General features: G+C 45.7%; 1 protein-coding gene across 2 annotated transcripts in view; it reads left to right on the top strand.

Moving 5' to 3' along the window:
• The window catches only part of CLDN10 (claudin 10), a 109,103-nt gene that overhangs the window by 25,292 nt on the left and 56,811 nt on the right, over positions 1 to 27,000 (top strand). The gene's annotated exons all lie outside the window — the stretch shown is intronic.

Genomic DNA, 27,000 nt, shown 5'->3' with positions numbered 1-27,000 from the left:
AGAGGAAAGCAAGTGGACAAATTTGGGACTTGAGAAGCTGTTCACCTAAAGCCTGTGTGCTGGTTCATCAAAGTCATCCAACGAACGCTTGCCCCCTACTGCGGGCCAGGCTCTGAGACAGGTGCTGGGGAAAAATGAAGGAGACGCAGTCCCTGCTCTTCCAGGCCGAAAGGGGAAAGCAGATAAGAGAGCAGCAGTTACGGGGAAAGTCGGTGGGCGGTGAGCGTGAGGACGGGAAGGGGTAAAGTCCCAACCTCACGGAGGAGCGGGAGCCTCACCGGGCAAAGTGACATTTCACCTGTGACCCGAAGGATGAGTGAGAGTTAGTTAAGAAAATAGGGGAGAGGTAGTTTCAGGCAGGGGAAAGACAGGTCCAAAGGTCCAGAACAACAGAGAGTTTGATGAATTCGAGGAACTGAAAGAGATTAAGACACGTTGGAGCGCAGGCTGGGGAGAATGGGGGAAGCGAGAGGGGAAGGCAGGAGTCCGATGGTGGAAGGGCTGCTCCAGCACCCCCTGACGGTGCTCGCAGGAACTTCACATTTGCTCTGTGGATGCATTCTTCAGTCTTGAAGAAGTTATTTCCCAGCTTCTTAAATGGCCTCCGAGAGATTTTCATCGAGTAATCAAAAGCCACCCTTTGTTGAGCACCCGCTAAAGCCAGACATGGTAACAGGCCACAGGAGAAAATGCATTATACTGACCAGCCTCCCGCGCATGAGAGAGCTTGTGCAATAAGCTTCTGTCTTTCATTTTAAAACTCCTGATATTAACAATAACAACTGCGTCCTAGCACTCTGGGAGGCCGAGGCGGGCGGATCGTTTGAGCTCAGGAGTTCGAGACCAGCCTGAGCAACAGCGAGACCCCGTCTCTACTAAAAATAGAAAGAAATTAGCTGGACAACTAAAAGTATACATAAAAAATTAGCCGGGCGTGGTGGCGCATGCCTGTAGTCCCAGCTACTCAGGAGGCTGAGGCAGGAGGATCCCTTGAGCCCAGGAGTTGGAGGTTGCTGTGAGCTAGGCTGACGCCAGGGCACTCTAGCCTGAGCAACGGAGTGAGACTCTGTCTCAAAACACACACACACACACACACACACACACACAAAACAATAACAACTATGTCAAGAAACCAAGAGACAAAAAATAAAAGGCTAAAAGAAACTCATCATCAACTCCTTCAGATTACATTTTAAAATAGAGTGGAATACTTGTCACTACGGGTAAAGTGCAGACCCTGAGGCAATAGGGGGCTAATTTCTGAAGCAAAATGGTTTTAATTTGAGAGTGTGGGATGAGACACCCGGTACTAAGACCACAGAGTTCTGCCTGCACATCTCAACCACGGCACAAGGGCTCTCCCTGGGCACTGGGTTTCTCCTCAGATTATTCTGGAGACCTTCAAAGTATATTAACAAGATAGTTTACACTTTGGGAGGCAGGAGGATCACCTGAGTTCAGGAGTTTGAGACCAGCCTGGGCAACACGGCAAGACCCCATCTCTACAAAAAACCAGTAAAATTAGCTGGGTGTGGTGGCAGGTGCCTATAATCCCAGCTGCTCAGGAGGCTGAGGCAGGAGGATTCCTTGAGCCCAGGAGTTCAAGGCTGCGGTGAGATATGATTGCACCACTGCACTCTAGCCTGGGCGGCAGAGGGAGACCCTGTCTAAAAACAAACAGACAACAACAAAAACCAACCACCACAATCTAACAAGGGCTGAGAAAGAGATGGGCAACCTGAATGTCAAGTGCTGAGGGTGGGAACCGGAGGAGAGCTCTGCCCTCGAGGACTTACCATCACTGTAATATTTCAGTCAAGGCTGAATAATAGCGCCAGATTCCATCATATTCCATTAAGTTCTCATTGATTTGCTTCAGCTGCTCTCTAACTTAAGTGTGCATCAGAATCAGCTGGAAGATTGGTGGAACCCGAGTGCTGCGTGTGCCCCACCGGCAGAGCTCTGACTCCGCAGGTCAGGCCGGGCGAGAACGTGCATTTCTAACATGTTCTGGGCGATGTTGATGCTGTTTATCAAGGGACCCACTGAGGAACTCATTTCCCAAAACATGTTTAAGGGCCAGCTCTGTGCCAGGCTGTGAAGCTTTAGAGGAAACAAACTCCTGTCCCCAAGGGGCTCGCCCATAGTGGAGGAAACAGAAACAGAATGTAAAGTATTAGGGTGCGATGCATTAGAACAAGGTGCTAATGGGGGTCAGAAGAGGTTGCTATGAACACAGGAAGGGGATCGGCCCCCATCAGTGCAGGAAGATAAGACCAGGTTAGCCTCGGCAGGGAGGAGAGAGAGAGCAGGTCCAAGAAAGAGCTGCCTGTTCAGAAAAGGCAGGGAGGCCCCGCAGGGGACTGGTGAGCGTCTGTGTGGGACTGGGACCAGGGATAGGGGAATGGAAGAGGCGAGCAGAGACTGACAAAGGTCCCCGGCAGGAGTGAGACCTCTTGGGTGGATTTGCCTCTCAAGAAGATCATTCTAGAAGTGGGGAGAAGAGAGATGGGGGCGGGGCAGGGGTGGACCCATGCTGGCCTGAGGCTGTTCCAGTGATGCAGGGGAGAGACTGGGGGTTCTGAGTGCAGCGGGGCAGGCAGGTGAAGGGGGCTGAGGCTGATGGGACCCAGGGACCTATAAGTATAAATCAAGTTTTAGTGGAGAGGAGGGTTCAAAACTTGCAGGTCTCTTGGCTTCAGAGACAGGGTGAATCAATCCTCTCTGCTAAGGTGTCAAGGACACACATGGCTGGTGCCACACCACGGAGGACACTTGTAAGCAGGGCATAAAAGCTACACTTGATGCTGTCCTGCAGCTTGGATCAGACAGCAGCAGCCCCCCGCCAGGGCACCCCCACACCCTGCTCCCACATGCTCTATATATTTGTAGGGAGGGAGTCAGGGAACATCCCTGGTGGGAGAAATGGCCTCCCTTCAAAAGAGGGGCATCAGGAGTTGGGCACGGTGGCTCACGCCTGTAATCCTAGCACTCTGGGAGGCCGAGGTGGGTGGATCGCTCAAGGTCAGGAGTTCGAGACCAGCCTGAGCAAGAGCGAGACCCTGTCTCTACTAAAAATAGAAAGAAATTAGCTGGCCAACTAAAAATATATATAGAAAAAATTAGCCGGGCATGGTGGTGCATGCCTGTAGTCCCAGCTACTCGGGAGGCTGAGGCAGAAGGATTGCTTGAGCCCAGGAGTTTGAGGTTGCTGTGAGCTAGGCTGACACAGGGCACTCACTCTAGCCCAGGCAACAAAGCGAGACTCTCTCTCAAACAAATAAAAAAAAAAAAAAAAAAAGGGCCATCAGGAGCCCCGTGGCTGTAACCGGCCTGATCTCCCAGGCACCTAACCAAGTCTGCTGAGCAGATCTCTGCTAAGCTGCAGGAAAGGGGAGATGAGCTTCCACAGCCCCCAGCCAGTTCGCCAAGACAGAGAGTGCCCGACTTTGTGCCAGCCCACCTCTGCTGTGCCCACTGAGCACCTGCCTCCTGTGGGCTTCCCTGCTCCTGCCCTGGGCAGAGGAGTGGCCAGCAGGGTTTGAAAGAATTTAAGGGCTCTTTGCCCAGATGGTCTCTGGGCTTCTGGGGAGGCCGTGCCCAGGTTGCAGCTCCAGGAAGTTGTTCTCCAGCTTCCTGTCTGGGTGGCATCTCAGTTAAACCATCCAGAGGTCTCTCCTCTCATGTCCCCACTATTCTAAGCCCACCTGCACAGGTGGGGGACCCTGGATCTCTTTCTCTCTCTGCTTGTTGGGACTGGAGCACCATGACCCTGCTGTGACATGACCTATAATTTTTTTTTTTTTTTGAGACAGAGTCTCGCTTTGTTGCCCAGGCTAGAGTGAGTGCCGTGGCGTCAGCCTAGCTCACAGCAACCTCAAACTCCTGGACTTAAGCGATCCTCCTGCCTCAGCCTCCCGAGTAGCTGGGACTACAGGCATGCGCCACCATGCCCGGCTAATTTTTTGTATATATATATTTTAGTTGTCCATATAATTTCTTTCTATTTTTAGTAGAGACGGGGTCTCACTCTTGCTCAGGCTGGTCTCGAACTCCTGACCTCGAGCGATCCACCCGCCTCGGCCTCCCAGAGTGCTAGGATTACAGGCGTGAGCCACCGCGCCCGGCCTATGACCTATAATTGATACTGGTCCCTCAGAGTGCCAGGGGGTCTTCTTTCTATGCTTGTCCCACATCTCTGCCAGCTTATCCCTCAAGCGGCCCCACCCCCACTCCACATCACCTCTCCCTCGCTATGCGCTCCTCCCCTTGGTGGTAAGATCTATGAGGGAAGGAGCTGGTTTGGGGAGGTGCAAAGACAGGATAAACTTGGTTTTTAACATGCTGACTATGACCTACATGTAAGTTGACAAGACGGAGATGTACTGTCCGTGTTTGATTAGACATATCTGGAGCTCAAGGAGGAATCTGAGCTGGTGTCTTGGTCTGTTCAGGCTGCCATAACTTTAGACTAGGTAACTCATACACGACAGAAATAGGCTTTTTACAGATTTGGAGGCAGGAAAGTCCAAGATCAGGGTGCTGGCAGATTAGGTGTCTGGTGGGAGCTGGCTTCCTGGTTCATCTCACCTGGTTTTCACCTGGTGGGTGGGGAGGCAGCTCTGGGCCTCCCCTACAGGGCACTGATCCTGCATGAGGGCTCCACCCTCGCCCCCTAATCACCTCCCAAAGGCCCCACCACCCAATACCATCACCTTAGGCCTTAGAATTTCAACATATGAATTTTGGGGGGAAACAAATATTTAGACCATAGCAACTGTGGACAAAGATTTGAAGATTCAGGAATTGATCAGATCTCCCAGGAAGCATGTGAAGGGCATGGCTGGAACCCTGAACAATGGTGACAAGCAGGAGATAGAGAGAGAAGGGAGGATGCCACTGTTGATAACTAGGGGCTTTAGCACTTTATCTCACTTGGTCTCACCATGAAATGACAAGACAGATTAAACAAAGTCACCGAGTCTGGGAGCCGTCACTTGGTCAAGTTCTCACGGCTGGTAGGAGGCAGAGCCAGGTCTCCAATTCCAAGTTCAGAGTTTTTCTCTCCACATCGTTCATTTATTCATTCAGCAGTCATGGATTGGGCTCTCTTCTGTGTGTGTGCAGGGTCCTGTTCACGCCGTGAGCAGCACAGCGAGGACCAGAGCAGGACCGGGCTGAGAGGCAGGATGCAGAAAGGCTGGGACCCAGCCCCTCTTCCCTTCTTAGCAGAAGTTGTTCTAGTATGTCCTATTATTGGTCAGGTATGGTGAAGCCAACAGGAGATGAATGCCATTGAAAAGACAGTTTGTTACAGAGCCCAAGAGGAGGGGACACGTTGTGCCACAGGGGGCCACATGGGGAAGCACCAGGTCAGTCAGGAGGCAGGGGACGGGGGACACTGTGGCAAGAGCCTTTACTGTGGTTTCCATAGGAAGGAGTGGGCGAGGCAGGGAAGCAAGTTTCGGACGGGCTAGTTGAAATCATTTTAGCAGGCTCTGGGGCACTGGGGCTGTCCCTAGTTGTCTGGTGTCTGGCCCTGGGTGATTAGGGCAGGAGGACAGTGGCCTGGAGAGTGAGAGCCTGATAAGGGGGTGGTGGGGTGTGGGCTCTGGGTTATTAGGTTTGCATTTGGAAAGCACGCACAGCAGGAGGACCCCTTTCAAGCAGGGAGGGAGGGATGAGGGAGGCAGGACGCCAAGGCAAGGTGACTCAGATGTATTATTGGGTTGCCCACAGCAAGTTGTGCCCAGCGTTCGCATGCAGGGCAGATGTGACAGCATCCAGCTTTCAGAGCCTAGGGACATGCTCAATACAGAGGCAGAAAAGGAACACACAACAGCTAGAGAACACCTGTCAAGGTGCATTTGCGAAACACAGGGCGATGTTCCAGGAACCTTGCTGTGTGGTCCTCGGACCAGCAGCACCTGGGCACTTAGTAGAAATGAAGAATCTCTGCCCCACCCCAGACCTGCTGAACCTGGATCTGCATATTAACCACAGCCCCAGGGAGCCTGCATGCTCGTTAAAATATAGGAAACACTGGCACCAACTACAGACAGATGGGGAGGAGGAGAAGGATGTATGGTTAGTTAGGGAGGCATTTGGAGGGTCCTCTCCAAATGAAAGCCAGCCTCCACGTGGGGCAAAATGAGGTCTTTTGCCTAAAAAGTGGTTCCAATTGGCCACAAATTGAAATAACCTGTGGCATTTAAAAACCTGTTGACTCCTGCTTCCCAGCCCGAGATTGAGATTTGGTGATTGGAACATGCGGCGGAGTTTGAGAACCGCTGGTCTTTGCCATGCGCGATATATACTGAACTGTACCAGGACCAGAGAACAGAGGAAAAGAGGGATCAGGTGATTGGAGAGCAAGACAGGATCGCGCGTGTATGGGGGGGTGAAACAGGGAGGGTCCTCCTCCCCACCCAACCCGTTGGGCTCCCTGGGCCACATTTCCCAGCTTTTCCTGGTTCTCACGCGGATGCTTGGGTTCTGCTTCCCCCTAGTGGTAGCTTGCAGTATGGCACAGCTGTCCCGGAACTTTCATTCCTCACAAACCTGAGAGCGAGTCCCAGGGTGTGGTCTTGACAGGTGGGATCACTCTAACCGTGCCCAGTGAGCAGTTTGGCCATGTGACTCCAGGAGTTGCTCCTTCCCGGGGAGTGTCAAGGAGTTAGAGGTGACTGGCCACGCCCTGCTCGGGCACAGGGCTGCAACCGGAACCTAAGTGGTTTCCTGTCTGTGAGGTTTGAGGAAGCTCATTTTATCAGCCAGTGGGCAAGTGCCTGTGAGATCAAGCGTCAGAACATGCGGTGGTAGAAGATAACAAGCTTCATAAGAAAGAGTGGCCGCCACTTACTTAGACCTGTCAGGAGGTGTTAGGATCCTCATCTTACAGATAAGAAAACAAACCTAGAGAGCTTAAGGAACTTGCTCAAAGTCACACGGTTGGTGACAGATTCAGGGTTTGAACCGGGTTTGAACCCAGGTCGGTTGGATGTCATGGTCTGTATGTACCAGCGCCTCCCATGGCCCCTGCAAGACCCCGAAGATCTTGCCCGCCCAAAGGTTTGCACAGAGACTTCCGCCTGAATCTGCTCTTGAGTCTCTGGGGTCCCTCCAAGCCCCCACAGTTTCTTTTCCTCCCCATTTTGCATTGACTCAGACACTTCCCTCTACAGGGAAGACACCGCATTTGGGGAGGATGCCCCTGGCCCATTCTGGCCGAAAACTTCTCTCTGCAGCTGACTCCCAAGTCTGGGTTCAGCCCAGATGATGAAGTGAGCTAACGAGAGAAGTGGGACGCATTGGAAGCTGGGTGCCAGCATGGTCCCCTGACCGGGCTGGCTCCCTCTCTTCTCCCGTGAAGCTCCTGACCCCTGGGGCCAGTTCCTCCCCACTCTACCCCAGTTATGAGCATTCCTGAAACTCTCATATGGGCTGAACCACCAGGGGAGGTTGTTAGAATGCAGATCCCTCGGCCCCATCCCCAAAGATTCTGATTCAGGGCGGTCAAAAGTAAGGCCTGGGGATTTGCATTTTAAATAAACAACCCCTGTGAATTCTGCTACAGGTGGTCCCCAAAACACACTTTGAAAAGCATTCAACAGACTGACATTCATGGGCCCCGTGTCAAGAGGATGAATGAAGGCCCATAACCTATGCTTAAATATTTAAAACTTATAAATCAAGCTAACAAACTGTCAAATAGACCTATGTAACTACACGGCAGGGTAGAGTTCCTGGGCTCTGGAGCCCAGGCCAGAAGGGGAGAGCGGAGCGCCAGCTCCACCCCTAGCCTTTCCCCTTCCCTTTGTACCTTTAGCTCTGATCTTCTTTGTGCCATGAGGAACCTGCAGCTCAAGAAAGAAGACACCCAGTCTGCAAGTTCAAGCACAGGCCACTCTCCTCCCACCCTGGAAACAGCTGCATCTTGGCCACCTGTTGGGTTATAGGATAGACCCCAGGGAGAAGGCCTCATTGACCCTGGAAGCTGGGAATTCCTAGGTGCTCAGAGCATGGCCTACAGGGGGAGGAGGCTCCGTGCTGACCTATGACCTTGAGCTTGCTGACTGCTTGCATGTAGGGAGGGCATAGCCAGAGGATGGCCAGAGCAGAGCCCTCCAGACACCACTTCTCAAACTTTCATGTGAGTAGAAACTACCTGGGATCCCAAGATTCCAAATCACTAGGTCTAGGGTAGGGACCAAGATTCCATGTTTCTAACAACCTCCCAGGTAATCGTGATACTTGGCCCCTAGACCGCAGAGCAGAGCAGCAAAGCGCTAAAGCAGGGGTCAGCAACAGTTTTCTGTAAAGGGCTAGGTGGTCAATTTTTAGACTTTGAAGGTCTCGTGGTCTCTGTTGCAACTGCTCAGCTCTGCTGTTGTAGCATGAAAGCAGCCATAGATGATGTTTAAATGAATGAGCGTGGCTGTGTTCCAATAAAACTTTATTTGTGAACACTGAAATGTGAATTTCAGGTAATTTTCCTATATCACAAAATATTATTCTTGTTTTGGTTCTTTCAATGATTTGAAAATACAAAACCATTCTTACATAGGCTGTACAGAAACAGGTCGGGGGCTAGCTTTGGCCCGAGGGCTGTTGTTTGCTGACCCCTGCTCCAACAATTTAGGGCTGAGAGCTGACTGCTGCAGCACTTCCCGCAGCTGGGGCAGGACATCCTTCACTGTCCTGCCTGGGCAGAGTGTCACAGTATCCATGCACACACCCCAGCTAGGAGTATCATTCCATCCAGATCATTTCCTGACTGGTCATTCCACCTCTAGTTTGTTCCACATATGATCTATCCTGAACACTACCTTCCATATAATCTTTCCTGAAGGATAATATTCGTAAAATATTTCACAATGAATAATTTTATTCCCCTAGAAAATAATTATGTCATTCCCCTAGAAAAGGTGTCACAAGCTCAAATTTTTTCAGAGTTAGGCAGGAAACAGAAGTGTACCAAGAAGCAGGGTGTTACTACAATATAGTGCAATGGGGTTTTGTTTAATTTGCCTCTATTTCACCCTGTTGTGAAGGAGGGATTCCTGCTCTAGGGTTATGGGGATGGTTGAACACACTGCACCCACCACCGGACAGATGAGAGGAGCAGCAGTTTATTAGTCACATATACTCACAGCCCAGGGGAGGAGAACACTGCAGCCTGGGGTTGCGGAATTTTAATTTCAGTCCTTACACCACAGGTCTGTGGCTAAATTGGAGCATGAACTCCCTCTCCAAAGGCGTTCAAAATTATTTTTAACTTTGAGCTGGCCAAACAAAATTCTACCATTCATCACTACTCACTTTCAACCCTTGACCCACCCACCCAGAGAAGTCCAGATCCTTTAGAATGGCAGGCAAGGGCTTTCGTAATCAGGCGCAATCCGCATCTCCTTTCCCCATCCTGCCTGCTAAATTTTAGCCCAAGGTTGCTCACAGTCACTGGGCATATTGCGTCCTTCCATGCCTCTATGTCTTTGCTCGTCCTAGTTCCTCTGGATAAAGACTAGAAATTCTCATCAGCCTTTGAGACTAATTCAGTGTAACCTCTTCTGGGAAGATCTTCCCGGGCAGTGCAGGACAAGTCCCCAGATGTCCTAGGTGACCCAGCTCTTCCCCATTTCTTGCTCATAGTTCTCAGAATAAGCATAGAATGTGGGAATGCAAAATCCTGAGATAGGGAGGAACCGTCTGGAACATCCCTGGCTTTGTTTCTGTCCCTCCTGCAATGCTTTAACCCAATGATCCCAGTTTTCCCTCAGGGTGTAAATCCCAGAGTGGAGTGCTTTTGGGGTCCCTCAGCCGTGGTGCAATGGGGGGCACATGCAGACAAGAGTCCGCCCACCCTGGGCAGCCTTCCTGAGCCCTGGGGGACCAGCTTACTGTGAATCCATGCCGTCTTCGCTGCCTGGCTGTGGCTAATGAAAGTTGCTTTTTTTAATTAATAACTTGTTGTGTGAGTGTTCTGTATCATTCGAGGCAGGCAAGTGGTAGAAGCTGCAGCCCAAGATGCAGTGGGTGGAAGTATTTGGACTCCTGTTCCTGGTGGTTGGCATAGTGATGATCTTTGCTGTCCTCCGTGTAGTGGGAATCCTTCCCTGGGATTGGTAACCAGGGCACAGTGAACCTGCCCCACAGGCATCCCAAACAGAATAAAAGGTTCCTTGCTTTTTATCCCTGAGGTTGTTGGGGTTTTTTTGTCCCCCATCTTGGCCATGTAACCCGCCAGCCACATTTTAGCCTATTAATTGTGCATGTGCGTCCGCCCTGCTATGTTGTGAACTCTTTGGGGAGCGGGAACTACACTGTACGTCCTCAGTGCTCAGCATAGTACCTGACACTTGGGTGCTCCGTGAATGATTTCCAAAGGGAAAACGTCAAGAACTAAAGTTTGTGGTAGAGAAAGGAGGTTGGAAATACTGGCCAAAATGAGGTGGAGACTTTGCTGTTGTCACTGCTGCTGTTGTCTTCGTGCTGTGTTTCACTTGGATTTGAACCGTCCACATTCACTCTGTTGCTCTTGAGTGTGCTTCAGACCTGCGTCTGTTGGTGGTCTCTGCATTGGTCTTCTGATCAGTTGCATGCTATTCTCACAGGCAATTTGTGCCGGCAGCCTCTGATGTGGTCTCTGGGAGAACATTCTTGCCCAGTCTCTGCTACCCTAGCATCCTCTTGCTCAAAACTGGAGCTTCCTAAGATGCCTATCTCTTGTTTGTGGGATCTACTTTTCTCTTTTTCCTTTAGAGGGTTACATATTATTCAGTACAAATTATACAAGACATTGGCTAAAGGCACGTGCTATTACTACTCTAAGTTTTGCATGTGAAGTCATCTGCAGAAGTACAATCATTCTTGCAATTTCCTCCGCACTTCTCTTAGTTTACCTCTTTCTGTCATTTAGAAGTGACTCATGTTCACATTTTATCTCTCCTTCTAGACTGAGAATTTCTTTAGAAAAATAAAAGAAACTTTTCATTTTAGAGAATTTTAAACACATACAAAAATACAGAGAAGAGCATAAACTCTCATGTTCTCCATGTACTCATGGCCTCTCTTGTCATATCTGTACTCCCATTCCCCATGGTTCTAATTTTTTATTGTGGTATAATACATATAATGTATAATTTACTATCTTTTTTTTTTTTTTTTTTTGAGACAGAGTCTCACTCTGTTGCCCAGGCTAGAGTGAGTGCCATGGCGTCAGCCTAGCTCACAGCAACCTCAAACTCCTGAGCTCAAGCGATCCTCCTGTCTCAGCCTCCCGAGTAGCTGGGACTACAGGCATGCACCACCATGCCCGGCTAATTTTTTCTCTATATATTTTTAGTTGTCCATATAATTTGTTTCTATTTTTAGTAGAGATGGGGTCTCGCTCTTGCTCAGGCTGGTCTCGAACTCCTGAGCTCAAACGATCCGCCCACCTTGGCCTCCCAGAGTGCTAGGATTACAGGCGTGAGCCACCGCGCCCGGCCTATAATTTACTATCTTAATCATTTTTTAATTGTGCAGTTCAGTGGTACTAACTACGTTCACATTGTTATGCAACCATCACCACCATCCATCTCCAGAATTCTTTGCAAAATTGAAACTCTGTCCCTGTTAAACCATAACGCCCCATTTTCCCCTCCCCCAGCGCTTAATAACTCCCATTTTACTTTCTGTTGTTATGAATTTGTGTAAGTGGAATCACACAATATTTATCCTTTTGTGTCTGGTTTATTTCACTTAATGTTTTCAAGGTTCTTCCATATGGTAGCATGGATCAAAATTGCTAATTTTATTTTCAAGCAAGTTTCACATATTACTTGAGTTCATCCAGAAATATCTTACTGTGTATCTCTAAAAGGTAAGGTTGTTTTAACAAAACCACAATACCAATATCACACCTAAAAATAAACAATTCCTCACTACCATAAAATACTCTTTCAGTGATCAAATTTGTAATTGTCTCATAAAAGATAGATTAGCCACTGTTCTTGAGTACAGGGAATCCCTCTCTAATCTGTCCTGAAAACCCCCCCTCTGCATGGTAGCCGTGTCTCGTACACAATAAATGCTGTCATATGACATTTCACCAATAGGTGACACGAATAATGACATTTGCTCAATGCACTTGGCATTTACACAACAGAAAACATCATTTGTATGCAGTTGGAAATTATAGGTGTGTATATGAACACAGAGATTGTAAATAGTCTGTTTGCTTTGTGTAACATGCATAAAACCTCAATACATTCCAATTCTAAGGAACAATTATTGATGTCAGACAAACTTTCTATTTGTTTTAAATAAAGGGAACATAGAAACCTCATTTCTGGATATTGAGGTTTACCTCTACAACAACATCTTCAGTGTTAAATATAATAACTGAAGTCCCTCATGTTTATATATTCTGCTTAATAAAAGAAGAAGCAAATTGGATCTACTTGTACTATTGACTTATGTGTTAAATGCCCATTGCAAATGTATTATCTGAATTGTATTGTGTGCTTATCTCTGCATAAAAGTTTCTTTTCCAAACTTCGTCTGGCATGTTCTGAAGAACAAAGAATCTCAGGATGGTAGGCATGGATGGGATGTCTAAGAACATCTAGTCTAGCCCCCTCACCCGACAGAGGAACAGACATGAAATCTCATCATGAGATCACACAACGATTTGATGGCTTTTTGTGCAATTTGCTATTTTTCTGCCATCAATCTTCCCTTCTCCCCTCCACCCCTACTCTGTAATAAGCATAAACTATTAAAAATATCTAACTGCTTGGTAATAATTAATATTTCATTTTAAGGATGCAAAACCCGAATTGTGCAATCAATTCTGCCTCTTCAGGCCAGGCACGGTGGCTCACGCCTGTAATCCTAGCACTCTGGGAGGCTGAGATGGGTGGATAGCTCGAGGTCAGGAGTTCGAGACCAGCCTGAGCAAGAGCGAGACCTCGTCTCTACTAAAAATAGAAAGAAATTATCTGGCCAACTAAAAAAATATATAGAAAAAATTAGCCGGGCATGGTGGTGCATGCCTGTAGTCCCAGCTACTCGGGAGGCTGAGGCAGTAGGATCGCTTAAGCCCAGGAGTTTGAGGTTGCTGTGAGCTAGGCTGACGCCACGGCACTCACTCTAGCCCGGGCAACAGAGTGAGACTGTGTCTCAAAAAAAAAAAAAAAAAAAAAAAAAAATTCTGCCTCTTCGGTCCTTTCAATACAGTCAGTAAACATTTCTTGGATAGACCTACAGCCAAGCAAGATCTTTTTGTTCTCTTGCTCAACTGGTCCTTTTATGTGAGTTCACATCTTGTAATTTTCTAGAAAGAAATGAAGACAACTTCAGGAAATCACTCTGTATTGGATTTCTAATGGCAGCATATAAGACACTGTCCAGCCCAGATGACACAATAATTCTGTGAGTCATTTGTTATCCCATCCGCCTACATTCAAATTAACACTTAATACTGGGAAGTCCTTTCTATTCTTAAAGTCATCTCCTTTGTCCAGGGAAGGCCCCTAAACTCTGTTCTTGAAGGTCAGTTCTCACCAGATTTACCTCAAGAACAACTTCCTCATATCTTCCCCTAATCTTCCCCAGATGTCCCGGAATATCCGGGCTCTTTCCCCTGCAGTGGCACTTGGATGTAGCCCTCTGCCTTGTCTTTCTCAGGCTCTGCCTGTGTTGCTTCTCTCCTTTTGGTCTCAACTACCAAACCTTTGCCTGTACAACCTTCTCACTTCACTGGACAGTTACATCTCACCTGGAAAACAAGCACACAGTCACACCTGAGGCATATGCCTTACTTCCCGTTGTACCTTCTAAGTGTGTCCTTTGATATATTCACAAGTGGGAAATGTTCCACTGTCAAAAAAGTTTGAGAAGCAATTGTTTAAACAAATTTAAATAGCTTCCTTTACCACAGGACTCTTCAGAACCTTTGATTTCCTAATAAGCATCACGAGTCCTTTAAGATAGGGTGAGAGTACTACGTGGGGCATTTTCCAGACTGATTTTGTTAGAAAGTACAACCCCTTGTCTTAGTCTGCTCAGGCTGCTATAACAAAATACCACAAATTGGGTGGCTTAAACAACAGCTATTTATTTCTCACAGTTCTGGAGGCTGGGAAGTCCATGGTCAAGATGCCAGGAGATTCAGTTCCTGGTGAGGACCCTCTTCCAGGCGGGTTGATGGCTGCCTCCTCACTGTGTGTTCAGGTGGCTGAGAGTGAGTGACTCCAGTCTATCTTCCTCTTCTGATAAGGGCACTAATCCCATCATGGGGCCCCACTCTCATGACCTTATCTAAATCTTTTTTTTTTTTTTTTTTTGAGACAGAGTCTCACTCTGTTGCCCAGGCTAGAGTGAGTGCCGTGGCGTCAGCCTAGCTCACAGCAACCTCAAACTCCTGAGCTCAAGCAATCCTCCTGTCTCAGCCTCCCGAGTAGCTGGGACTACAGGCATGCGCCACCATGCCCGGCTAATTTTTTCTATATATATTTTTAGCCGTCCATATAATTTCTTTCTATTTTTAGTAGAGGTGGGGTCTCGCTCTTGCTCAGGCTGGTCTCGAACTCCTGAGCTCAAACGATCCGCCCACCTCGGCCTCCCAGAGTGCTAGGATTACAGGCGTGAGCCACCGCGCCCGGCCTCTAAATCTAATTATCTCCCAAAGCTTCCACCTCCGAATACTATCACATTGGGGGTTACAGCTTCAACATATGGATTTTGAGGGAATTCAAACATTCAGTCCTTAATACCCCTTCCATTTCTCATTGCATTGTCTGGTACTGTGTTCTATGCAACGTACTGTGGGACACATGCCCCAGTGTGGGCTCTGGCGTCAGACTGCCTAGTCAGTAAACAGACTACCGCAATTCAGTCCCAACTCCACCACTTCTTAGCTATGGGACTTGGGCAAGCTTCTCCCTCTCCCCCTCCGTGTCAGTATCCTCAGCTGAAAAACAAGGATAATAAGGGATTGTAGTGAGGATTAAATGTGTTTATACAGAGCAATACAGTGCAACACACAGTAAGCACTTAATGTCAGCTATAATCATGAAATATTAGTATTTTTTTTTCGAGACAGAGTCTCACTCTGTTGCCCGGGCTAGAGTGCCGGGGCATCAGCCTAGCTCACAGCAACCTCAAACTCCTGGGCTCAAGCAATCCCCCTGCCTCAGCCTCCCGAGTAGCTGGGACTACAGGCATGCACCACCAAGCCTAGCTAATCTTTTCTATTTTTAGTTGTTTGGCTAATTTCTTTCTATTTTTAGTAGAGACGGGGTCTCGCTCTTGCTCAGGCTGGTCTTGAACTCCTGACCTCGAGCGATCCTCCCACCTTGGCCTTCCGAGTGCTAGGATTACAGGCGTGAGCCACCGCGCCCGGCCACAAAATTTTAGTATTAATAATTAATTGTAGGCCGGGCACAGTGGCTCAGGTCTGTAATCCTAGCACTCTGGGAGGCCAAAGTGGGAGGATTGCTTAAACTCAGGAGTTCAAGACCAACCTGAGAAAGAGTGAGACCCCGTCACTAAAAAAAAAAAAAAAAAAAAAAAAAAATTGTATAATTAATCTATTGTAGCAGTTATTGATAAACACATTAATAGTGAATAACATGTTATGTGGCAATATTTAATTTCTCTTTTGGTTGAATATTGAATTTTACAAATGGGTTAGGGCCAAGCCTCTATTTTAGGTCACAGAGGGCGATGTACCACCGGACGAAAACTGCAACCGGATCTGCAGGAGCATGAGCCAGGACTCAGAAGTGCTGCGGCTGGGCTTAAGGGAGAAGGGGCCATTAAGCTCAGCGCTGGGATTCTGTGCCAACCACCACAGCCCTGGCAGGAAGCAGAGCTGTGACTCTGCAAAGGACAGAACAGCCACACGTGCGGGGTGGCAGTCATGCCCAGCCCCCCAGCTTTGTGCAGATACATTCGGACTCGTGGAGGTATCATCTTTGAATGTGCGTCGCAATTACACATTCATATCTATCTTACCAAATAAGCAGAACAGTGAAACTCCAACACTGATGTCCCCTGCAATTTCGAAGGCTTACGGGGTCTGTTTATGTAACAGGCAAGGGATTAGGGCCAGCTGGGAGATCCAAGTGTTTGAAACCTGTTCAGCGTTTTTGCAGCCAAAGAGTAAGTTGCCAAACACTTTTCTCTCAAAAGAAAACAGGCCACTGAATACTAGAAAGGGAAAGTCTGAAAAAAAAAAACAAAGAAAAAAAGGGAAGGGATGTCTTAAGGAAAGTAAAATGATGATGTCGAACTGAAAGGTTAAGAACATTGAGATATTAAACTTAAATGAATACATTTTTAAAACACAACAAGGAGAGAAATAGAATACAACATGATTTTAAAAAGCCAACCAAGGGAAATTTTTCAGCCTATTAACTTCTAGATATAGGAAAACAAAGACACAGACAGATTCTTTGTTACAGATCCTTGGAGCACTCAGAGAGTTGTGGAGTCGGCTCTTCTTGAGAAGTGATCTGAAAGGTCAAGGTTGTGACCATTCTCATCTCCCAGTATCATTAGCCTGCCTTCCCATTGTCATTTCATCGAATCCTCATGCGATCTATAATGCCAAACTCCAGATCCTCCCCAAGTAGCATCACAGTAGAAAATATTCCAAAGAGAACTTAAGCTTCCAGTACAAGTATATGCATGATGCATATATGACCAATATATTCTTTTCCTTGAAAAACACTTTTACATGTGGCAAAATTAAAATACACATAACATAAAATTTACCATCTTAACCACTTTTAAGTGTACAATTCAGTAGTGTTAAGTATATTCACATTGCACAACCAATTTCCAGAACTTTTTCATCTTGCAAAACTGAAACTCTGTGCCCATTAAACAACTTCTCATTTCTGCCTCCCCCACCCCCTGGCACCCACCATTCTACTCTTTTTTTTTTTTTTTTTTTTTTTGAGACAGAGTCTCACTCTGTTGCCCAGGCTAGAGTGCTGTGGCGTTAGCCTAGCTCACAGCAACCTCAAATTCCTGGGCTCAAGCGATCCTCCTGCCTCAGCCTCCCCAGTGGCTGGGACTACAGGCATGTGCCACGACATTTTTCTGGCTAAATTTTTCTATATATTTTTAGTTGTCCAGCTAATTTATTTCTATGTTTAGTAGAGACGGGCTCTCGCTCTTGCTCAGGCTGGTCTCAAACTCCTGACCTCCAGCGATCCTTCTGCCTCGGCCATCCCAGAGTGCTAGAATTATAAGCGTGAGCCACCGTGCCCGGCCTCATCATTCTACTTTTTGTCTTTATGAATTTGACAACTCTGGGTCCAACCCATAAAAGTGGAATCATAGAGTATTTGTCCTTTTGTGATTGGCTTTTCACTTAGCATAATTTTAAAAGTTATAATTTTGAGGTTCATCTATGCTGTAGCATGGGTCAGAACTTCTTTCCTTTTTAAGGCTGAACAACATTCCATTGTATGGATAGACCGCATTTTGTCTACCCATTCATCTGTCCCTACGGAAGTGACATGATCCGATTTGGGCTTTATCTATGTGACTCTAATATGGAGCATAGGCTGGAAGATGGTGAGGCTTAAGACATCTGCCTAGATAATTAGGCAGGTTTTGTGGAACTCCAGAGGAAAAAGTGCTGTGGCCCTGGTGGAAGGCAGTAGCAGTGGCAATTGGGAACAGATACTAAAGATATTAAGCCAACTGCTCTGATGTGGGTGATGAGGGAGATAGAGAACCAGAGATGACTCCCAGGTTTCTATTTTGGGTAACTTCTTAGATGACAACTAAGATTTGTAATGTAAGAGAACAGGCAAGTTTTGGGAGAAGAGAGCATGAATAAGATACTGTACATGCTAGATCTGTTTATAATGGCAGGTATATGAAGGTTGGCCACTCCACGTGGCCATAAAGATGGACCTATATACCTTAACAGGGAACTGGCCCAGGAAGCAGATCTGACATCTTTCCATGAAAACTGAGTGTAATGAGATTACCACTAAGATTCCTTAATTCAGAGGGGAGAGGAAGGATTATCTACAGGCAGTGTCAAAATTCCTTAAGAATTGTTTTAGATCTGCTCCAACGAACAGAGAAACAAGTGACTGGGCAATATAATAAAGCTACAATAATTTTACCTTCATAAAAATGTTCGGGGTCAGACAGAATAGAAACAGATTTTTAGCATCTTAATTTAGCACTCATATAATATAATACATAGCTCTAAGCAACTGTACCTTCACCTAAAGATATAAAGTCGGTGATTCCAGTTCTCTCTAGACTCATCTCTACCCCATGAATTCCATCTTCTTGATGGTCATTGGTGGTTTCCTGCCATCATCGTCTTTGTTGCTCCACCTCTGACTCCTTACTTGTTCCTTCTGTCCCACTCCAGTCAATCTCCTTTCTCTTCCTCACACACAGCTACCATAACAGTTTTCTGGTTGTAAAATGCACACCTTCCGGGTGTCCTGGTGAATGTTTAGCAGCTGCTGAACAGGGGCCGATGTGTAGTGTTTGCCGATTACTGTGGTGTACATACTCCCACCTTGGCTGATTCCAAACTATGAATACCAACATGTTGTCATTCACTTTTCAAAATTAACAATGGGAATACCCTCTTGAGCTTCTTTTTTTTTTTTTTTTTTTGTCCCCTGTGGATTTAGGGGGTCCAAGTGTTCTTTGTTATGTGGATGAATTGTATAATGCTGAAGTCAGGCCTTTCCGTATTTTGGCAAGTGGGTTCCTCACACCACTGCTTCTGAAACGGAGATGAGTCACATTGAATGCAGTAATCTTCCTTCTCCTTTTATCCCAGAGGAAAAACTGCAATAAAATGGAGAATCTGGCTTGCAATTGAGGAGAGTTGACAAGGGAGGAAACTTGGATGTTTCTGCCTTTGAGTTTTGCGTAGCCCAGCCAATCTTCCACTTCCCTGCCAGCCCACGTGGTCACCGTCTCCTGACCTAACAAGCACCTCCTTTGAGAAGCTGGGGTTTGTCCTGACCACTTTAATGTTTATAAATTCATTCCTTACTTTGCCCTTTTGCAGATCTTTGTATTTTGCACAAGGACTCTAGTTCTTTATGGTAGCATCGATTAGAGACTGTTTGTTTTCTGTTTTCCCAAGTTGATAGTAAACTTCTTATGGGTAAAGACCTTGTTTGTACACACAATTGATTCTTGAACATTTGATTGCCTGCTTATTTCTTAAGCTCTTTCCCAATTTTCCTTACCCTAATCTTTTCTAGGCCCTCCATATTTGGGTTGCTTTTATGGCTTAATTATATGCAAAATATCTCTATATAATTTCATATATAATACACATATTCTCTCTTATGTACTGTGAAAACTATTTTTGTAATCACGTAAAATATCTTTGCACAATAAAGAAATCTTTCAATATTGATAAATCATAAATTATGTTGCTAGGAAATTAAAATGATAAGAAAATGCTGGTGTTTTTGAGACTTACTATCTGAGAAAAGTTATTCAGGCCTCTGTCCCCCAGATATAAAACAAAGGTAATAAAAAAGCTTCAGGGTGTGGGAAAGGCTCTTTCAGCCAAAAAAATGTAAAGCAGTTCAACTCTAATATAAAAGTATTCTATGAATATGATGTATTTGTCAAGCATAAGAATCTTCTAGAAAATAGAAACATTTTTCATTGCAGCGATCATCTTTTAAAGCTCAAAGATTCTTGGAACATCTACAAAATTTAGGATTTGACAACCAGTTTTACAAGAACCTTGTCCAATCTTTTCATATGTTGAAAAGTCAGTCAGCTGTAAGAACCAAAAACAGAAGTAAGTAAAGTGAGATACTATAAATTCAGATTAGCATCATCTGTCCAAGCCCCTTGAGATGTTCTTTAGGTGAAAAAGCAAAACCTGTGATAGGATGGCAGAAAGCAAAAAAGGAAAGAGAAAAAAAAAATATACCTAAACCAAGGAGATCTTTCAAACCTACATCTGTTTATCAACAGAAACAAGTGTTGAGAAACGTGAGTGATGTGAAGAGAACTGATTTCACATAAAAGGGTTTCTTTGTGAAAGAGTTTTCTGCAGTAGGCAGAGGTGAGAGAAAGAGGAGATGAGGAATTCTCTCTTTGGTGTTTCCGACCCAGGCCAACCACGTAATGAGGAAGAGTCATCTTATTAAAAATTCACTCTCCTTTTTGCGGTTTTTGTTTTTGTCTTTGTTTTTGATGTCAATGTGAACAATGTGTATGGTCAACTGACGACAAGGCTTGAGAGGGAGAGATGGAAGAGTGGGGCATGGTGACTATTTTCACTTCGAGGTAGGTGATTTCACCCAAGGACAATAACTTAGTTTATGCCACACAGGATGCTGTCCTGGGAATTTTCCAGGGCCTTAGGGCAGTTTCAGCTGCCGCCCTCTGCCACCGTCTCCCGGACACCTGGTACTCTCTCCTCTATGCCACATCCACCATCCTGCCTGTGCTTTCAGGTGAGCCAGGACACTGCGCTTCTGTGCCTGGACTTAGTGTCTCCATGGGCCTCCTTAGGAGAATGGGAGTGAACACAATTGCAGAAACTCCGGCTGTTCGCCCAAAGAAAGTGGCAGAATTTTTTGTTTGTTTTTACCAATACCTGATACACAATAAATGTTTTATTAACTTGAATTTGGAACTTTCCTACCATTGTAAAAAGGCCTTTATAATCCAAAGTCAAGAGCATTATCTATTACTTACTAAATATTTGCATACGCACTGTCTGGCAGACACTGTGCTTGTAGGTGGGCACAGTGAGGAAGGAGAAACTTTGTATTTTACATAGCAAAAAGCAGGATGTGTTCCATGCTGAAGATAGGCCTGTGTTTTAATTAACATAAAGACCACAAATCATTTCACTTGAGGAGTTCAAACTATAAACTCGTCCCACTTCATACCATAGATGCCAGTTTTACATACACTTCCAGCCCTTTCTTCTTCCACACTCTTCTTGCTCAACATCCTCTCTCCTTGGCCTTCTGGGTTTTAAAATCAGTGAAATAGACTATTTTCCCTGAAATAAGAAATTATTATTATTTTTTTTACTTAGGAAAGCTAAGAAAACGAAAAGCCTTTGAAAAGGGATACCTTGTGTGTGGAATGAGCTTTTAATATTAATTCATAAATATTAATATTTTTTGGATGTGAATCGGGCTAGGATTGAGTAGACCTTCCCTCACGGAGCTTATGTTGTATGTAATCTCTGTCTATAAGCGTTAAAGACAAACACGAGAACAAATGCACGAATACACATCTGGCAGCTGTGCACGGACACCGTAAAGGAAGTAAGCAGCCCGATGTGGTAGAGAATCACGCAGCCACGTGCTGGAGCCTGCTGGCCTCCACTGTCAAGAGCTGACTGTTGCATTTCAGAAATCTCCCAGCCACCGACTTCACACTGGTAGCTTGAAATGGGCTGTGGGAGAAGTATTTATGCCACAGAAGTAAGCAAACGCTAACAATCAGGGATTCCCCCATCTGCCCCAACCCCCCACCCCCACCCCAAGAGCCGGTTGTTAAACGTTTACCAGCACAGCACTGATAATGGGGTAGAGGAACGGGGCTGTTTTTTAAGTAGAGTGGTGGGAGACGCCCTGTCTAGGCAGATAACACTTAAACAGAACCGAAAGCTTGAGAAGAGTGGAGGAGACAGTGTTTCGGGCAAAAGCATCCCTAAGTGCAAAGGCATTAAGGCAGGTGGCCTGAAGGGACTTCCGGGACTTGTCAGAGGTGAGGATGGTTAGAGAGCAGCGAGTGAGGGGGTAGAAGCGGGACGAAATCTGGGGCAGGTAACGTGGGGCTCTGTAGGTCAAGGCCGTGCGTTGAGGTGTTCAGAGAAACGGAAGGGGCTTAAGCAGGTTGGGGGTGTGTGACATGACTTGATTTGCGTGTTAAGAGGCTCGCTCTGGCCACGGGGTAAGGAATGAATTTTAAGGTGACAGGGGCAGGCGGAGGCCACTGCAGTGTCTCAGGTCTGAGATGATGTCCCACGGACTCACGTGGGTGGCGCTGAGGACGGAAAAGCGGAGAGAGACCCGAGCTATACGGTGGAAGACAAACCGGCAAGGCACTTGGCTGCAACTTGCGATCATTACTAGCATTTTTTTAAAGAAAGAAAAATGTTACACACAGAACAGAATGACTGCCTTTCGTGGCTTGAACGTGCCTTTCCTAAAGATCCTTCCCTCGCGGCACGAAGCGAGGCCGAGTCAGCTTCCCTGGCCAAGAGGAGCTGGAGTATCTGGAGAGCCCTGGGTTCACTCCAGAGCTCACCTTCCCTGTGTCCCAGCACTGTTCCCCTGATTCCATGCCCCAGGGGAGTGGCCTCCTTCGCTCGAGCTCGGTCCCTTGGTCGTGGCTTGCCCAGCGCCGGCCCAGAGGAGGCAGCGCCACCTGCTGAAACCCGGGACCTCGACGGGCTCGGGAACAAGAGTTTCTTTCTAGTCCTCTGCTGACCTTCTGCCTACTTGGCTCCACGTTGACTTAAACATCTACTTTCCTTTATGCCTTTATGCACCACTTTTCTGAGAGAAACTCAGTTCTTTTTTTTTTTTTCTTTAAAATATAAGCACTAAAAGCAGGTGCTATAAAATCCCCAAACTGAGCTAACTTAGGAAAACGGTAAGAGTTCTCTGGTGCAATAATCAAAGTTATTTGGCCGTTTAACTCTTGCAGTCGCTGGTGGCCACAATGGACAATGGGGCCAATATTACCGTGTGATACAGTTTTAAAGTATACACCTCACCAGAAGTAACATGTGAAAGAGAGCCTGGAATTTCTTGTTTCTGTTGTTTGTTTTGATTAAGGAGAGTTTGGCAGGATATTTGGAGAAAGATTTTGATGGCCGGGAGTGGTGGCTCTTGCTTGCAATCCTAGCACTTTGGGAGGCCAAGGTGAGAGAATGGCTTGAGACCAGGAGTTTAAGACCAGCCTGAGCAACATAATGAGACCTTGTCTCTAGATAAAATACAGAATGTCAGCTAGGTCTGGTGACATGTTCCTGTAGTCCCAGTCACTCAGGAGGCTGAGGCAGGAGGATTGCTTGAGCCCGGGAGTTCGAGGCTGCAGTGAGCTATGATGACACCACTGCACTCTAGCCTAGGCGACAGAGTGAGACCCTGTCTCAAAATAAATAAATAAATAAATAAAAATAAAGTGGTGTTTTGATATGCCTTTTCCTTTCAGGAATAATAGGGACTTTTCTGACTATCAAATGAGTGCATTATGAATAAATATAGGATGGGGAAAATGGCAAGTATCTCAGGCTGGCTTGTTTTTTGATTTGTTTTTGTTTTGAGACAGGGTCTCACTCTGTCACCTGGCCAAAGTGCAGTGGTGTCATCGTAGCTCACTGCAACCTCAAACTCGTGGGTTCAAGCGATCCTTTTCCCTCAGCCTCCCAAGTGGCTGGGACTACAGGCATGCGCCACCACGCCTGGCTAATTTTCTCTGTTGTTAGTAGAGATGGTGTCTCACTCTTGCTCAGGCTGCTCTCAAACTCCTGACCTCAAGAGGTCCTCTCACCTCGGCCTCTCAAAGTGCTAGGATTACAGGCATGAGCCACTGCGCCCGGCCTGGCTTGTTTTTTAAGGTTGTAAAAAATGAAGATCTGTTTTATAATTTCAAAATTATACATGTTGAAAATAGTTAAATAAATAATTGCTACAAATGTATGCCAACTAAATAATAGGAAAGACCTGGAACTTCACAGTAAAAGACGACTTCTCATCTGTACCAGCTACCCTACAGCCAGCACATCATTACATTGCCTCCCACACCTTCAGACGGATTAAACAGTATTATAAAATATAAGAAAAAACATCCACGTCTAACCCTTTGAGAACTTGGAAAATCATAGTTTGAGGCTAAATGGATCCACAGAGAAGGAGCAGTAGATTAAGGTTTGTGTTGATTGGGGGATTTGGATTCAGACTAAACGAGACGTAACTTGAAATAGATGGCTGTGTTTTGCTTTGTGAATGCTTTCAAACTCTTTCTATTTTAACTTCCTCTGAAATCCAAGAGGATAATGTTTTTACCAAAAATATTTACAAGGAAATGGGAAACTTAAGTGATCCCCAATGAAAATCTATTTCCAAAAACCCTTAAAGCCCTATTATTAGGCAAACAAAGACTACACAGAGATCCCGCTCCCACTGCTCAAGGCCTTCTTAGAGGCAGGAATGAAACCTGTCTGGCAGCTAAGGAAAGGCCCTTGGCTCTCTGTGGGTGCATAAAAGGGCATGGAGGGGAATCCCATCTTCTTAAGGTCTTCATATTTAATATAAGTTTATGAATTCTTTGCTATATAACCCAAGAAATTAACCAGAACATGTGTGGGAGGCGTTATCTCTTACTGCCAGACACGTGAGATGATCTGATAGCCACAGGCAATATTTACCCGTACAGACCCTTGTGATGAAGCCATTCTCTATGTTAATACATTATTTCCTTTCTTCTTTCCTTCTTCCTTCCTTTCTTCCTCTACCTTTCCTCTCCTCCTTTTTTTCTCTCTGTCTTTCTTAAATTTGTTTTCCCTAACTTCTTTCCCCTCTCTCCTTTCTTCCTTCTTCCTTCCTTCCATCCTTCCCTTCTTTCTTTCTTCTTTCTTCCATGGACATTGCCTGAGCCCATACTCCTGCACTGTACTTAGAAGCTAGATAGGAACCTATGGGAGAGGCAGCCCTTGCCCTCTGGGAGCTCTTCCCACAGGCAAACAAACAAGGTGAGTGTGATGCAGTGAACACTTACTGAACTTAGGGATCTAGTGGTGGGAGAAGGGTCCCGTCAAGGAAGGAAGGTTGATGTTTTAACTGAATATTAAAAGCTAAACAGAAAATTGTCAATGAGATATGAAGAGAATAATTGGCCTAGGAGACTAAAATATGTACTATTTTTTTTCTGGTGGAATTATAAATAGGAATCATATTAATAGCTGTGTTAATCTGTTCTGGGAAGATATTGGCTATTAGAATATTTAGCTTGGGCATTTAGACAATATGAACATATCCAAAATTAAAAATAGCATATTTAAGCCTTTATATGCTTTCCCTTTCCAATGAATAGAGGTAAGAAATGTCAAAAGAAAATAATATTAAGAAAATGAGAGAAAGCTTATTGACTGCATGTCATGAGTCTTGGACAATTCATGAGGTGGCCAGCACACACGGCTCCAAGTCTCCTTCATACCATGTGGGAAACACGTCAGGGACAATAGTCACAGTGTCCATAAAATAAAATCAAGCCAGCATTTCTCCCCAGATTTTCTAAAATGGACTGTAGTGGAGCCTGCTGTTTTTGTCGCCTGGCAGCCACATATCCTTACTCTGATAACCAAACACATTTTCCTTCTGGGGCTCATGCTGTATTCACTCACAATCACTGTGCAGCGTGTGGATTTGGCTCCAGCCTCCACACCGAGGGTTGAATATGAGACTCAGACAGGACCACTCAATGCATTGCCTCCCCCTGGCCCACAGGGATTGGTTCTCAGATGAGCACCTGAGCCAATCAGAGCTAATCAAACTTCTTGGACTTCTGGGAAAGAGATTGTGAACTTGCACAGGGGAGGACCTGAATCCTGCAGCTGCTGTTGCTGCACTTTAGAGATCTCAAGAGCAGGGCTTACCTGAGAATAGGTGAAGATAAAGAGAGATGGGACAAGAAAAACTAAATCCTGCGGCCATCATTTGAGCATGGATCAAGCAGTTCTGGAAACACACCTAGACTTTTCAATACCTTGAAACACACCTCGGCCGGGCGCGGTGGCTCACGCCTGTAATCCTAGCACTTTGGGAGGCCGAGGTGGGCGGATCGTTTGAGCTCAGGAGTTCGAGACCAGCCTGAGCAAGAGCGAGACCCCATCTCTACTAAAAATAGAAAAGAAATTATATGGACAGCTAAAAATATATATAGAAAAAATTAGCCGGGCATGGTGGTGCATGCCTGTAGTCCCAGCTACTCGGGAGGCTGAGACAGGAGGATCGCTTGAGCTCAGGAGTTTGAGGTTGCTGTGAGCTAGGCTGATGCCACGGCACTCACTCTAGCCTGGGCAACAGAGTGAGACTCTGTCTAAAAAAAAAAAAAAAAAAAAAGACCCTTTAAAAAAAAAAAAAAAAAGAAAAGAAACACACTTAGACTCTGATTCCGTGAGCCAATTTTGCTTTCACTCGTTTGTGTTGGAATTTTTGTCCTTCACTCATATAATGACATTGTGTGATGGAGCAGACAACATTCTCAACAAGCTCATTACAGTAAACACAAAAGCAAGTTTTGTAGAACTCTCTTGTACCATCCCTCAGAACAGGTCAATTGCAAAATGCCAAAGCATGGTAAAATCAATTCCAAAGGGAACTAAAACAATGTAGTCCCAAATTATGAACCTGGCTTGAGTCAAGAATATGGTTACACATCATATTCTTCAGAAAACTCACAATGAACACTGCATATTGACACTACACTTTATAATATGTGGTGAGAGTTTTCTAACAAGACTCTGAAGTGTGGATATTCTGTGTTACCAATTAAGAGATTGAGTGTTGTTTGATAATCAATGAAGTCTCTTATAAAAGTTAGGCAGGACATATTCCTGGAGCCAGCCTTTCAGGGTTCGTATTCGTTTTCCATTATTTTATAGTGATTAAGAAGTCTGGGACAGGTAAGATAACATTTCCTGGCCTTGGTTTCCTCACCTGAAAAATGGTGATTATTACATTACTTACCTCAGAGTTGTGTGAACAGAATGAGTGAATGCATGTAAAACAATTAGAAGCATGCCTAGCACATCGTGAGCACCCAATAAATGCTTAGTAACCATTATTTTTATCATTATCATATCCTCACAGAGAATCCTTGTGGGCAGGACCAAGATGTTACTCAAACAGTGCTGGGTCTACTCCAATATCCAGAAAAATTGATGACTTAGGTCCCAAAGTTCTGTTATAGATCATATCTACAATTGTTTACATGGGACCATATGCAAAACCTGAA

Source organism: Eulemur rufifrons, chromosome 4 (genome assembly GCF_041146395.1).
Source record: "Eulemur rufifrons isolate Redbay chromosome 4, OSU_ERuf_1, whole genome shotgun sequence".
Lineage (NCBI taxonomy): Eukaryota > Metazoa > Chordata > Mammalia > Primates > Lemuridae > Eulemur > Eulemur rufifrons.
Note: the sequence above shows the minus strand (reverse complement) of the source record. Positions and strands in the feature narration are given on the sequence as shown.